The 13,810-nt window shown below is 48.5% G+C and overlaps 1 protein-coding gene and 1 long non-coding RNA gene across 3 annotated transcripts in view; both read right to left on the reverse strand.

Annotated features, from left to right (window-relative positions):
- The window catches only part of UCK2 (uridine-cytidine kinase 2), an 80,172-nt gene that overhangs the window by 42,979 nt on the left and 23,383 nt on the right, over window positions 1-13,810 (reverse strand). The gene's annotated exons all lie outside the window — the stretch shown is intronic.
- Window positions 4,960-7,492, reverse strand: LOC112643087 (uncharacterized). The gene is made up of 3 exons (XR_003125609.2): window positions 7,323-7,492; window positions 6,382-6,560; window positions 4,960-6,067 (listed from the first exon to the last, which is right to left on the reverse strand). It is a non-coding gene; the product is annotated as an uncharacterized LOC112643087 (long non-coding RNA).

Below are 13,810 nucleotides of genomic sequence, written 5' to 3' on the forward strand. Positions count from 1 at the left end.
TCAGAACTCGGTGAACTGCCTTTATCTTGTTCATCCTTCAAAACGTATGGTTAGTAAACATGTTGTAGCAACAAAAAGCCATGCCAGCAGACCTCACCCAGCAGATGCCAATCCAAAAAATTTGATTCATGGTTTACTCAATCCCTTTCAACACTCGCTTTGCTAACCTAACAGTCCCTGGAGGACTCAGAGGAGTATTGAATCAGCAGCGGCTCCCACCATAATCTTTGTTGCTCTGAACACAGCTGGAATGCCTAGGTCACCTCAACGGCCACTCATCTGTTCTTGCACGGCTCGGCCTCTGTGAACACCTTCTCAGAGATAAAGAAAGGAAGGGAACATTCCTCGGGCACAGGTGCAAAGTCGCTGAAACGCTCCCTCCCGAGGGTGGTGCTCTCCTGGGCTGAGGGAGGACTCCCTCCCAGGCAGGGAGTCAGCACAGGAAACACCTGTTCGCTTGCAGAATGGGAGATGAACTAGGTATTGCTGAGTCAGCAGACGCTGCGGCATGCCCAGACATTTCTGCTGCAAAGCCTGATATAACCTTCTTGGGACTGGCCCGTCTCCCCAGGGACAATTCCAGAGCCTATCAGAGCAGTCAGCTGCTCATTTGTTCATCTGTCTGCAAAACCGAGCCTCGTGGGCAAGGCTGCCAAGCGGGCAGACAAGGAACCACAGTCACTCACTGCATGACACCCAGGCCAGTGCCAACAGACCAGTGACACACACAGGAGGGGCAGGAGGCTCGTAGGAAGAATTGGACAGACCCACATGTGAACCCTGGGCTCCGCCCCTCACTGGCTGAGCAACCTTGAGCAGATTACTTAACCTCTCTGAGCCTCTACTCTCTCCCCTGACACAGAAGACCAATGCCTCACACCTCAGGACAGAAGTAAACGGGCACCTTTTAATCTGTATGTGCATCTTGCCAAGTGGCTCAACGCTCAGGAAATGCTGGGGGTGCCTTCCACACCTACCTCACGCACAAACCTGGACATAGCCTAACTCGAGATGTTTTTTGTGATGCTCTGGATGAAGCAACCATTCTTCTCCACTCCTCCTACCATGCTCACCTGCCTCACTTCCTCGGTGTTAATTCTAGAGGCCATGTTCCTTAGAACCCCTCTGTACCATTCTCTCGGTCCCTCCAGCAAAACAGAAGGAAACTCTCCCCAACGACAGGGCTGGCCTGGTGACGGCATCTAACCCTTTAGGAGTAACCCTTTATGGCTTTTTGTTTTATAAGATTTTATTTATTAGAGAGAGAGAGAGAGAGAGAGAGAGAATAAGCAGGGGGAGTGGCAAGCAGAGGGGGAGGGAGAGGGAGACAGACTCCCCGCTGAGCAGAGAGCCCCATGCAGGGCTCGATCCCAGGTCCCTGAGATCATGACCTGAACCAAAAGCAAGAGTTGGACGTTTAACCAATCAAGGCACACAGGCGCCCCCAGTACTAAGGCAGAAGGTGAGGGATAAGGACAAAGCTGCGGGGTAGAAGGGTGGATAAGCAGAAGGACCGTCAGATGATAGCCAGAGCAGCAGGGGAGGGACACGTGGAGCAACAAGGCACCATCCAAACACCTGGGCGTGGCACACAGGGCTGTGGAGCAGGCCACACACTGCTCTTCCCACCCCTCCGTTTCTGTCTGCGACGCCCCCTGCGTGTGTCCCCACCCGCCTCTCCACCCTGGCTAACTCCTGCTCGTCCCTCCTCCTCCAGCTGGGGCGTCACCTGTGTCACCTGCCCCTGCAGCTCCACACACAGCGTGTCGCACCCAGCACCGGGCAGCTCAGTCTCTGCTTCTGTCCGTGACCTGTCCTCTCCTCTTGCCTCCCAGGGTGCTGGATGTCAGGTGCTGGGGACGCCGCAGGGACTGCGGGTCCACTGATTCAACTAGGGACTCAGGGGGATCCCCAGGGAGGACAGGGGTCAAGTACCACATGCTGGCGATGTGTGCCCAGGAAGACACTTTCCTTTGCGTGCCTTAATTTCACCACGTCAAAGGAAGGAAGACGAACAAGGCCATCTACCCCACACGACTGTGGTTGACCTCAGGATCGCTAAGAGAAAGCAGGCATGAGCAAAGTCAGGTGACGGCCAGCGCTCTGTTCTGTCTGCAGAGAAGGAAGCCACAGCACAGGCATGACTGGCTTCTGAGTCCCGTCCATGTCAACACAGGACCACACGTCAAAAAGAAAGCCCCAGAACCTCGGAGGGCTGTACTTAATATCTGTCCTTAATTCTCAGGCCCTAGTACTGGTCCCTGCTGACAGCTGTAGCTGCTAAAGGGGTGACATTTGACTCTCGAAGTGTTTTCCAATTGATTCATCTACTAAAGCCTTCCAGCTCCCACTACATGAGCCCAAAGCTGGAGCTGGGAAGGCTAACAGTTAAATCACCACCTGGCTGACTGAACACAAGCAAGCTGACACATGTCACAACTCCTCGCCTGCTCACTGAAGTCATTCCAAGTCTCTTTTCCTAAGAGACACCCCTCTGGCCAGCTGCAAGACAAATAAATCTACATGGGAATGTCAACTAAGAAATTTAGACTATGAAACATGGGTGGAGTGGTTAAAAAGAGGAAAGCTTTTTTAAAGCCTTTAAAGCTCACTGCAACTTACTTAAGGGAAGAAATTCTTTAAAAAAAAAAAAAAAAAAAACACACACCAACAAACAAAACTCACTCAATACCTCAAATGTCAGGTATTAGGGATGCAATAGGCACTTAACGTTTGCTGAATAAATTAACACATTAACCAGAAGTTGCCTACTACTTCCATGGACCCTAATCAGTTTAGTAGAAACCAGGTTTCAAAGAGAAGATGAAGGATTGGCTATGCCATGTACTAGTTGTGTGAGCATGGGTTAAGATCCTTACTTCTTTTTCTTTTTTTAAGATTTTATTTATTTATTTATTTGTCCGAGAGCAAGAGCTCAAGCAGGGGGAGCAGCAGAGGGCGAGGGAGAAGCAGGGTCGTTGCTGAACAGGGAGCCTGACGTGGGGCTCCATCCCAGGACCCCGGGGTCATGACCTGAGCTGAAGGCAGACGTTTGCCAAAAGACAGCCACCTAGGTGCCCCAAGCCTCTTACCTCCAAAGCCTTAGTTTACCACTTACTGTAAGTGGGGATGGTTACACAATTCATATAATGTGTAACATACCGTTTATAGCATGTAACACACAAAACCCCCTGCACTGGAAGACACACACCCATCTATCAAGGGAGAGCTCTTTACACGTCAAAAACATTTTCATACCTATTTTCACATTCTATTTTCTCAACACCTTGGTGTCATAGACACCTTCCATTTACAGAGAGGATCGAAAATTGTGGAGGTTGGCTGGCTGGCCCCAGGGCACACCCGGGAGCTGAGCAGGAGCAGATCACAGCATTCTGACCTCTCGCCCATGATCACAGCAGCCAAGGCAGGGAAACAGAGCTCCAGGTCTCCCAGGGCCAGGGTAGCTCTGGGATGCAGCACAGGCTCTCCAGCCTCACCTCTGCACCCACCAGCTGTCCTGGAACCTTCCTGCTCTCCATCGCAGGGGGGCCCCTGCTTCTGCACACCACCCTGTCACACATGGTGACTCCTGGCACGTCACCCGAAGTTCAAACAGCACGTATTTTACAGCCCTACAGTATGTTCAAGGGCAACAGAAAGTTCCCCTGACAGAGGTTATGTGGGTCCCAGTTAGGACAGAAGAAGCTGGCAATGGAAAATGCAGGAACTGGGAAGGGTCTGCTATCTATGTGAAGACAGTTTTACTTCCTCCCATGGTGGATTCTGTGCCTGTTAAAATGTGTTAACGGTGCGCTGTTCTGAAACAAGATGGCAAGGATGTAGGATCTGTTGCTATATATAAACACCTTATTTTGGGACATCTTTGCTGCAAAATAAATGGGAGTTTTAGACAGGGACTAGAAATAGGCATTCAATGAGGATGAATTCAGGAAGCCTGACTTGTTGCGACCAATCTTCACATGCCAAGGTCCTACTACTTCTGGAAAGAAGTCCTAAAGAGAATGAGCTGGACCCTGCCAATGACAATCGTGTGTCATTCCAGAAATGAAGACTGTCCTTCTCGTGTATTTATCTGACAAGCGTCCATCCAACCAAGGTAGATGAGTTCAAAACAGAGGGGAAAAACCCCATAGGCTGCCAAACGCTCTGCAAGACTTACTGTCCCAGGCTAAAAGAAATGGCAATCCCCATTTCCTCCAGTAGGGATTCTCTACAGTTCTGTGCCTTCTCTTTTCAGGGTCCATGTGTTCAAGATATTTAGCAAACTGTTAGAAATACCTGTTAGAAAGGAAACCATGGGCCCAATATGGAGTCACTTGGGCAAGGCCTAACCTAATTGCAGTCTCCACCCTCCCCAGAAATGTAGCCTTAACCTGTCAGTAATTTTCTGATGAGCACCAATGAGGGACTATGTCTCATGGGCCATCTCCACTCCCCAAAGAAAGCTCAACCATCCACCCGATAAGACCCCCAGGCCTTCCCCTAAGGGAAGGTGTCCTTGCCTGGAATAATCTTTTCTCTTCTCTTACTAATAACTTCTTTGCCCTCCCTCCTTCCTATAAAAACTTCCATTTTTGACAACTCCTCCAAACTCCCCTCGACTCTTGAGAAAGGATGCTGCCCAATTCATGAATCCCATACTAAAGCCAATGAGATCTTCAAATTTGCTTGATTGAATCCTTGTCCTTTAATATACCTTCAGAGGAGAACTTATTTAACTTTTCAAACCCACTTAAAATCTTCTGAATTATGTGTTCCCAAAGTTGGGTGCAGTTATTGCCGGGGATCTGTAGGAAAAACAGAAGCACAAAGGAAAGAGTCTGAAAACTAGAGTAGAGAAAGGCAGTACCTATGTACTAGAAAAGATGTGGTGTAGGAAGAGCTAAGTAGGGAGCTGCTTCAGAGCGAAAGGCAGAACAAAAATCAACACAAACATAAGACAGATTTTTTTAATGTAAAGAGATTCAAAAAATCCATAAAAATAAAATCCTTAAAAAAGAAAAAGCCCAAGGGGCACCTGGGTGGCTCAGCCATTTAAGCATCCAACTCTTGATTTCAGCTCAGGTCATGATCCCAGGGTCATGAGATCCAGTCCCATGTTGAGCTCTGCACTCAGCAGGGAGTTTGCTCCCTCTCTCCCCCTCTCTCTCCATCTCCTTCCGCCCCATCTGCGCACGCTTGCTCTCTCTCTCAAAAAAAAATAAAATGAAGATAAAATAGAGATCGAGTTAGTAATGAACAGTCTGGGATCCCTGGGTGGCGCAGCGGTTTGGCGCCTGCCTTTGGCCCGGGGCGCGATCCTGGAGACCCGGGATCGAATCCCACGTTGGGCTCCCGGTGCATGGAGCCTGCTTCTCCCTCTGCCTGTGTCTCTGCCTCTCTCTCTCTCTCTCTGTGTGACTACCATAAATAAATAAATAAATAAATAAATAAATAAATAAATAAATAAATAAATAAATAAATAAATAAAGTAATGAACAGTCTATAAGAGAGTTAGGGCCTGGGGGTGGGGATATAGTTCAGGGAAAAAAAAGGCCACAGGCACGCTGCCACGGTGGTACGCAGGTACACCTGCCCACGGGCACACAGCTGCACTGGTCAGGTTAGTAACGGGGACTTATACTACCTGTCGGTTCAGTTCTCTGCACTATTCGAGTGGTCAGGTCCTAGAGAGAAGCCACAGTTTACCCTCCCATGGCATGCATGGAATCCCCTGAATGAAGTTAATGAATATCCCAGGACCAGACAGCACTTTTTCCCCATTCCCTATTACAAGGCTGGTTCCGAGGCCAATCCCAGTCTTTGCATGAGATGGGATGGCACAGGGTCTCTCAAGCCTGTCACCATGCTCCAAGGTTCCGGGGCAAAACCAGTCCAGAACCCTGTTTCACTGCTTCCCACTCCTCCCCTCAGGGCTGAAGGTAAGGCAGTTGTGTAAGGGGCCTTAACTTGCACACTTTCCAGAGAGCACAGAATCCTGATTGCATGCGCAGCTCCAGCTGAACAGGCTGGAGGAAGCTCAGGACCCCAGATGCTAAAACCGCTAAGGAAGAAAATTTAAAAGATGAAAAGCTTTATACTCAAGTTCACTAACTACAACTGCTCTCACAAAACAGACTTTCCAGAGCCTTGGGCCTGTGGGCAAGTGAAGGGCTCCCAAGAAGCGAACTCATTTGTCCCGAGTTTTGAAATACCCAAGAAGAGAGACACAGGCTGTGGAGAGGAAAATGAGGCGGTCCCATGACATCCCTGGTACCTAAACCTGGTAAACACTGGGGGACGGTTCTGGGACATGGAGAGATCTCAGGTTCTCTGCCATTCCCACCATTTCTGGGTCACCCTCGTCAGATCTCTTACCTGGTAAGCCAGTCAGTCTGAGTCATGGTGTTATTAATCACCCTTACTTTATACAGAAGATGACCAAGTTGCAGAAGCTTATGACCTGCTAGCAGCTATTGGGCAAATCCTGGCAGAGGCTGGATGCAAAGTGTGGAGCTGAGGCACCGCACCGAGGCGAGGAAGGGAAGGAGAGCGACCTGGGACAAGAAAACTCTCTGCTACTCATTCCAAGGGACATGCTTTCCTGTCTAAAACCAGCTTTTCTCGTTTTTACAGATAGTCCAGATTCCCTCGCTCCCATCAACCTTTGAAACTGGCCACTAACTCCCAACACAGAAAAGTTTAGAGCCAGAGATGGGGAAAGAACCGTTGGACGCAGACGTTAATCTCATTTTCCTCCGTCAATGTTGTCTCTTATCAATTTTGTTTAAAACTATCATCGGTACCCAAGCACTGGCTTTCTCATCTCACTCCTGCACCACCTACCCCACCCCACCCCACCGCCCTGCCCTGCCCCCTGGCCTCCAAACCCCAGAGGCCAGAAAGTCCCAGACCAAGTTCACTCCAGGACATAGTATCACATTAGTGTCATTAACGTGGCTCCAGAAGGAAATTCTGCTTTGTTCTGGGTTCCGCACCCCCCGACCCGACACACACTCCTCCCCAGATCCAGAACCCACAGATTTGCCAGGTACTGCACAAACACAAGGCTTTGCCTCCAGATGGGGATTCTCAGAGCCGGACACCTGACCTCCTCCATCGGGCTCACTGGTAAACACAGGAGAACCACAAAACCACAACCCCCCCCCCCCTTTTCCGTATCCTCTGCCTCTCTCCCCACCCTGGTAACCTGCACCGAGGAAAAGTCAGTCAATATTGACATGCCAACCACAAGAACCTGCCTGGTCCTTCCATGGAGGCACTTTTAAGACTCTGCTCTTCCCTATTATCACACTTACTCTTCACAGACACATTAAGCTGTCTTTTCCCACATGGGGTTTCTTTTGTTCTACATCGTCCGAGGCAGTCCTATGTCTGTGCCTTCCTGTGACCCACCACGAGGCCAAGGCTAGGCTTTCTATCCACAGATGACGTCAGCCTAAGTTGGTCAGAAAACATGAAGGCTGACACAGACCTAAGGATTATCCCTTTCAACTCCAAACTCCCAGTCTGTTGTAACCGCCACGTTCCTTCTGGAAGCTTACCTTCTACCCATTCTTCCTGAGATTCTAGAATGGTTCTTCCAACAGATGAGGCCAAAGAGGAAAAAAATGAGTGTGTCGCAAAAGAAACCAAAATCGACAGCAACCATGTGGCCAACTTTGACTTCACACGTCACTGAAGGCAAGTCAACAATTCCCCATCCTAGTTTTCTTCGACTCAGAGCAATGCAGTTCAAATGTTCGTGAATGGTCAGCACCCTCCCACGTGATCCCGTGACTCGGATGCAAACAACATTTATGTGATCAGCATGTAGAACACCACATGTCGCTCCAACATAACAGGATATGATTACATTACAAGAGACAAGTTGTGGGGAAAGGGAAAGTTGTCACTTAAAACCTCATCATCAGGGCAGCTGAGTGGCTCCATGGTTCATTGTCTGCCTTTGGCTCAGGTCATGATCCCAGGGTCCTGGGATCGAGTTCCACATTGGGCTCCCTGCGAGGAGCCTGCTTCTCCCTCTGCCTGTGTCTCTGCCTCTCTGTGTTTCTCATGAATAAATAAATAAAATCTTTAAAAAAATAAAATAAAACCTCACCATCTACAACGGGGTGTCAATAATGAATGCCTGATACTGAGAGAGGGAAATCGGAATAACACCGTGTGAATGTGATATGGAGACAAATCAGAAGGAGAGAACAAAAGAGCTGAAAGTAGCAGTCTCTGGAAAACGGGGTGGGGTGAAGGAGGAGGGTCTCACAGAGGGGGGGTAGCGGTCCCCAGTGTCGTCATCACCGTCCAAAGAACCAATAACACTAACTGGTGATCTCCCATTTGCCAAATGGCATTTCAATTGCTTTCTCTGTATTATTTTATACACACCCTTTAAGAGGTGGGCACTATTTTGTACCCATCTTACAGATGAGAAGAATGAGGCACACAGCAAGTAACTTGCCCAACGTCACATACTAGGCAGTGGCACAGCTGAGGCAATACTATCTTTTCATGCCACATACTTTTTTAAACATCTACCAAGTAATAATAATAATAATACAGGTTAAATCCTTTTTTGGGGGGAGAGAGAGAGGGGCAGAGGGAGAGGGAGCGAGAGAATCTCAAGCAGGCCCCATGCTCAGTCCAGAGCCTGCGAGGGGCTCCATCTCACTCCCCTGAGGGCATGATCTGAGCCAAATTCAAAAGTTGGATGCCTAACCGGCTAAGCCACCCAGGCGCCCCCACGTTAAATTTTTAATCGTAGCCTTGCACACAAGCCGCAGCATTTGGAAATAAGAATAGCCAGTGAGATGTGAGGGTGTGAGCTATTTCCAGTCTCCGTGATGGAGGGCTCAGAGGGGGACAAAGCGAGCATCACAGTGGTATCACACCAAAATGTGATTACTTAATTTAAATAGGTGCCTCTGCCTCCCCCTAGAACGGCCTGAGCCCATATATCCACCCAATGCGAGACAACTCCTGTGACCTAGCGAAGAAAAGTTCAAACTGCCCTCTCCAGAGGCTGACTTACACTCACTTCATTCTCTGGGACTAGAAAGAAAAGATTTCTAATCTTTAAACCAAGCCAGCTTCCAGGATTCTTACAGCCTGAGACTGAGAGTGTGTCACTGCTCATACCAAAGAGGGCTCTCGGCCGTCCTCACGCTCACCTCTGGGATGGAATCCTGTCCCAGCAAATTGTACACACTTGACAAAATTCTGTGTAAAAGTTTCATGAGATTGATGGCCCTTCTGAAGCCCATCCACAGACCCCGGGGCCAATCTTAGAACCCCTGCCCTACAGGACAAGAACCCCTGCCCTACAGGACAAGAACCCCTGCCCTACAGGACAATCCTATGCTCCCACTGGAGGGGGAAGAAAAAGACAAGACTTAGCCACCTCCCAAATATTACTATAAAAGATTGCTAAAAAAAAATATTTTTATGGGGTCTTTTTTCTCATCAGTCAGTCCAATTACAGGAACCAGGAAAATACCACAGTTGGTATCCCGGATGCTCAAAACTCCAAATAAGGTACGTGCTTAGAATTCGGCGACATTAATTTTCTTTACAGGGATGACATCTACCAGTAAAACTTACCAGCAAAGACACAGCAGCAGCCATCTGCAAGAGCATCCCTCTCCCCAGGATACTGCAGATGAGGCTAAAACGTTTGCCAAATCTCAAGGAGACTGACATTTGGGTAACATAAATTGACCTCAGATCCTGTTAATTGTCGCAGAGTTAAGATAATGTTACACCTCAAGGGACGTGGTCCCCAGGGAGTCATGGAAAAAAAATATGTTTCCCAAGAGGGGCAACATTTATGTAAAAAGGACTATGTCTTTGTATAAGTGTATGTTTGTAATTGAAAAAGAAAGAGCTTTTCGTTGGGGAAACAACCAGATTGTATGGAGGACCAGTGATGCAAGGTTCTACGCAGACTCAGTGGAGCAGAGTGGGCTCCAGAGAGGCAGCAAAGGTCTAAACTATCACATGCTGTCTGCATGAGATAGTTACTTCACTTCTCTGGGCTGCAATCTCCTCATCTGGAAATTGGGGATAATCATAGTAATTTACCCCTTGGGGCTCTTGAGGAATTAAAGGGGCTGGTGCGTGTTAAACACTTAGAACGACCTAAGTGAAGCACCTAACTATGATGCTCAGGAAGTGAGCTATTGGGAGTAGGCGGATTTTGAAAGGAAATAGATAGTAAACACACATATAAATAATTTCAGATGGCATTAAATAAGGAAAATAAAAATAAAATGAGGCAGTGGAACGTAGAGGTGCTCCAACTGGTAGTATGTCAGTGTTTTGCAAGAGCATGTCTCACTTTTGATTGAGAAAGAAAACTGGCAAAAACATGATTAGGAGTTACTTAATCAAAATAATTAAAAATCTGCGCCACCCCCTAAAATACCTCAATTCAAACGTGAAACTCAAACATCTGCCTAAAAGCCCAATAGCCATGGCTTTTACTATAAATGCACGGTTCATTTTTTAAAATATTTTATTTATTTATTCATGAGAGAAACAGAGAGAGAGAAGAAGAGACACAGGCAGAGGGAGGAGCAGGCCCCATGCAGGGAGCCCAATGTGGGACCGAATCCCAGGTCTCCAGGATCACGCCCTGGGCCAAAGGCAGGCGCCAAACCGCTGAGCCACCCGGGCTGCCCGCACGGTTCATTTAAAGCTGACTTTTCCACACTTACACACAAGGACTCTTCACACAAACTAATAGTTTTTTAATCTCACAAAGTCAAAGTCTTCTGCACCAGCCCTGTGCTCCAAAGCAGTGGTGACAGTCCGTCTGCCATCCCTACGCCTACGCCTATCCCCCTCAACCTTCCACACACCTACACGCTCACAGGGCCCAACTCACAAGGCAGGCAAGGCAGAGAGCAAACCATTCTCAACGTAAACAAGCGTGCCTCCTGCAAGAACACTTCTTACCCACCCTACCCTAATGGTCAGTGCTGCAGACAGCAACCACCACGAAGATCAGGAGCATTATCAACCAACAACTATAGATGTGAGATTAACTTTTCAGATCTCAAATTCAAAACAAAAGCAAACAACAATTACAACAACAACAAAAGCAAACAAAATAAGCCAGAGGAAGCCTGTACGTAAACCAATCCCATGCTCATGGCAAAACACCACCACCTCCTTACAACCCCTCAAGTATTTTTGAGCACCTATGATACTGTGGGTAGAGATGAACGACGTTGCTCTTAAAACTCATGGTCTAGGGGCACCTGGGTGGCTCAGTGGTTGAGCATCTGCCTTTGGCTCAGGTCGTGATCCTGTAGTCCTGGGATGGAGTCCCGCAACAGGCTCCCCGCAGGGAGCCTGCTTCCCTCTGCCTATGTCTCTGCCTGCCTCCGTGTGTCTCTCATGAATAAATAAAATCTTTTGGGAAAGAAAAAAAAAAACCTCATAGTCTACTGGAAAGACAAACAGTGTACAGCAACACTCGGTGCCGCAGGGAGGAAAACACAGAATAGGAATCTCAGTTCAGATTGCAGGGGCTGCCAGACACTTCCTTGGACTTTGAAGTGACCAAACGGAAGAGGAGGGGACAGCATGTGGAGCAGGAGCAGCAACATGTCCAGAGGTGCAGAGGTGAGCGCTCGGAGACCTGGGTACAGGAAGGAACTGACAATGAGTTTGGGGGACGACAGGATGGCATAGGGAGGGCGGCCCTCCCTATGGAGGGAAGGAAAGGCTGGAGAGATTATGCTGGAAGGCTGGGGGGTGAGGCCAGGGAGGGCGGCAGTGCCAACGACAAGACCCAAGACAGCAGGTGAAGGAGAATCACCAAGAATTTTAGGGGATTGACAGGTTTGACCACACTTGCTTTTTTTTTTTATTTTTTCAAAAGATTGTTCTGCTCTAACAGCAATATGGGGAATGTTTTGAAAAAGGGCCAGACTGGGGCACCCGGGTGGCTCAGTGGCTGAGGGTCTGCTTTCGGCTCAGGGCATGATCCCGGGGTCCCGGGATCGAGTCCCACATCGCGCTCCCGGTAGGGAGTGTGCTTCTCCCTCTACCTGTGTCTCTGCCTCTTTCTCTGTGTCTCTCATGAATAAATAAATTAAGTCTTAAAAAAAAAAAAGAAAAAAGGTCCAGACTGGCAGCTGGGAAATCAGTCAGTGGAGAGTTATCCAGGCAAGAAATGATGGATGCTGGGAAGAGAGGTTCATTTCAGGAGAAAGCGGACTTGACCGGACCCCAGCGGCGCCTGGATGGATGAGGGAGGATGGAGGAGCGCTGGCTGGATGCCAGGTTTCGGTGCCATGCCTTTGGGTGGAGAGAAAACACAGACGGCACAGGTCTGTGGACAGACCAGGGGAGTTAATAGGACCACCAGATGAATGGACAAGGAGGAAAGGATTCGGGACAAGAAGGAACGTGGGGAATCATCAAGAGATGGAGGATCCAGAGACGAAGCCAGAGAAAACCACCAACCCAAGCAGGGGGTCCGGAGGCACAACACATTCACAGGTAGACAAAAAACCCAGCAAGAGGGCTGGGAAAGAACAGGGAGACAGAAGGCCAGCCAAGAGCGGGGAGGTAAAGAAAGTTCCCTGGAGGCAGTGGTCATTGTCAAATGTTACAGCAAAGTAAGATCCTTATCAACAGCTTTAACAGGACCTGGGGACCAGAGAACTACTGGTGACGGTGGCAAGAAAGGCCTTACCACAGCCATTCATAGGCTCCCACTCCTCTTACTGACTACACTACTCACGTGGCCCTTGTCGAGCGTTGAGAATCAGAAAAAGTCCCTTCTGTGCACAAGGCTAAGGGTCCAGAGGTAGACAGCCTGCGATCCAGGACCGGGAACCCAGAAGTCACAGATCTGCAGCCAAACACAATGTAGGAGGATGGATGCTTCCAGAAAATAAGGGGAAGCTATTTAGTTGGGTTTGGCAGATACTTATTAAACACCCACCACATGCTCAGGCACTAAGCTAGGCCCTGGGTTGGCAGAGATGAGTCAGACCTGGACGTGTAAGCTCCATGAGGTCAAGAGCTTCATCTGCTGCACTCCTGTTCTCCCAGCACCTAGCAGGGTGCTTGGCACTTGGTAAGAAATCAAGTGAGCATTTACCGGATGAACACGTGAATGGAAGACATGACCTGTTCTTTCAGGGACAAGCAAGGGTAAAAGCTTTATTGGTGTTTTTTTTTTAAGCTTTATTTATTTATTTTAAAGACAGTGTGTGTGAGAGAGAAAGCAAACGGGGAGGGGCAGAAGGAGAGAATCCTCAAGCAGAATCCCTGCTGAGCGTAGAACCTGACGTGGGACTCGATCCCAGGACCGTGAGGTCACGACCTGAGCTGAAACCAAGAGCCAGATGCTCAACCGACTGAGCCACCCTGGCACCCCCGAGGGTAAAAGTTTTAGGAGACACTGGGATCTGGATTTGAGAAGCCATCTCTAGGCAAATGATGATTGAAGTTTTTATGATGTATTTTCTGTACAAGACCAAGTTCCTAGAGCCACACAAGTCTTGGTAACCCTACAGCCATAAAACCTACCTTGTCTCTACTAAGTCAACAAACCGCTGACAGAAGGGGCAGTGACGGCAGTAATGACAATGGGCTGGCTCCCTGTGGTGCTGGTCACACTCTACTCCTCGGTGAGCACTTCCACAGGTGTTCGCTTTGGGATCCTTCACTGAACCCTACACATAAAATCTGTGCATTTTCCCACAGGTTCTATTTTTAATTAGGAGGGTTTTTTTTTTCTTTCTTTATAAAAAACTATTTTATTTGAGAG

Source organism: Canis lupus, chromosome 38, assembly GCF_003254725.2.
Source record: "Canis lupus dingo isolate Sandy chromosome 38, ASM325472v2, whole genome shotgun sequence".
Taxonomy (NCBI): Eukaryota; Metazoa; Chordata; class Mammalia; order Carnivora; family Canidae; genus Canis; species Canis lupus.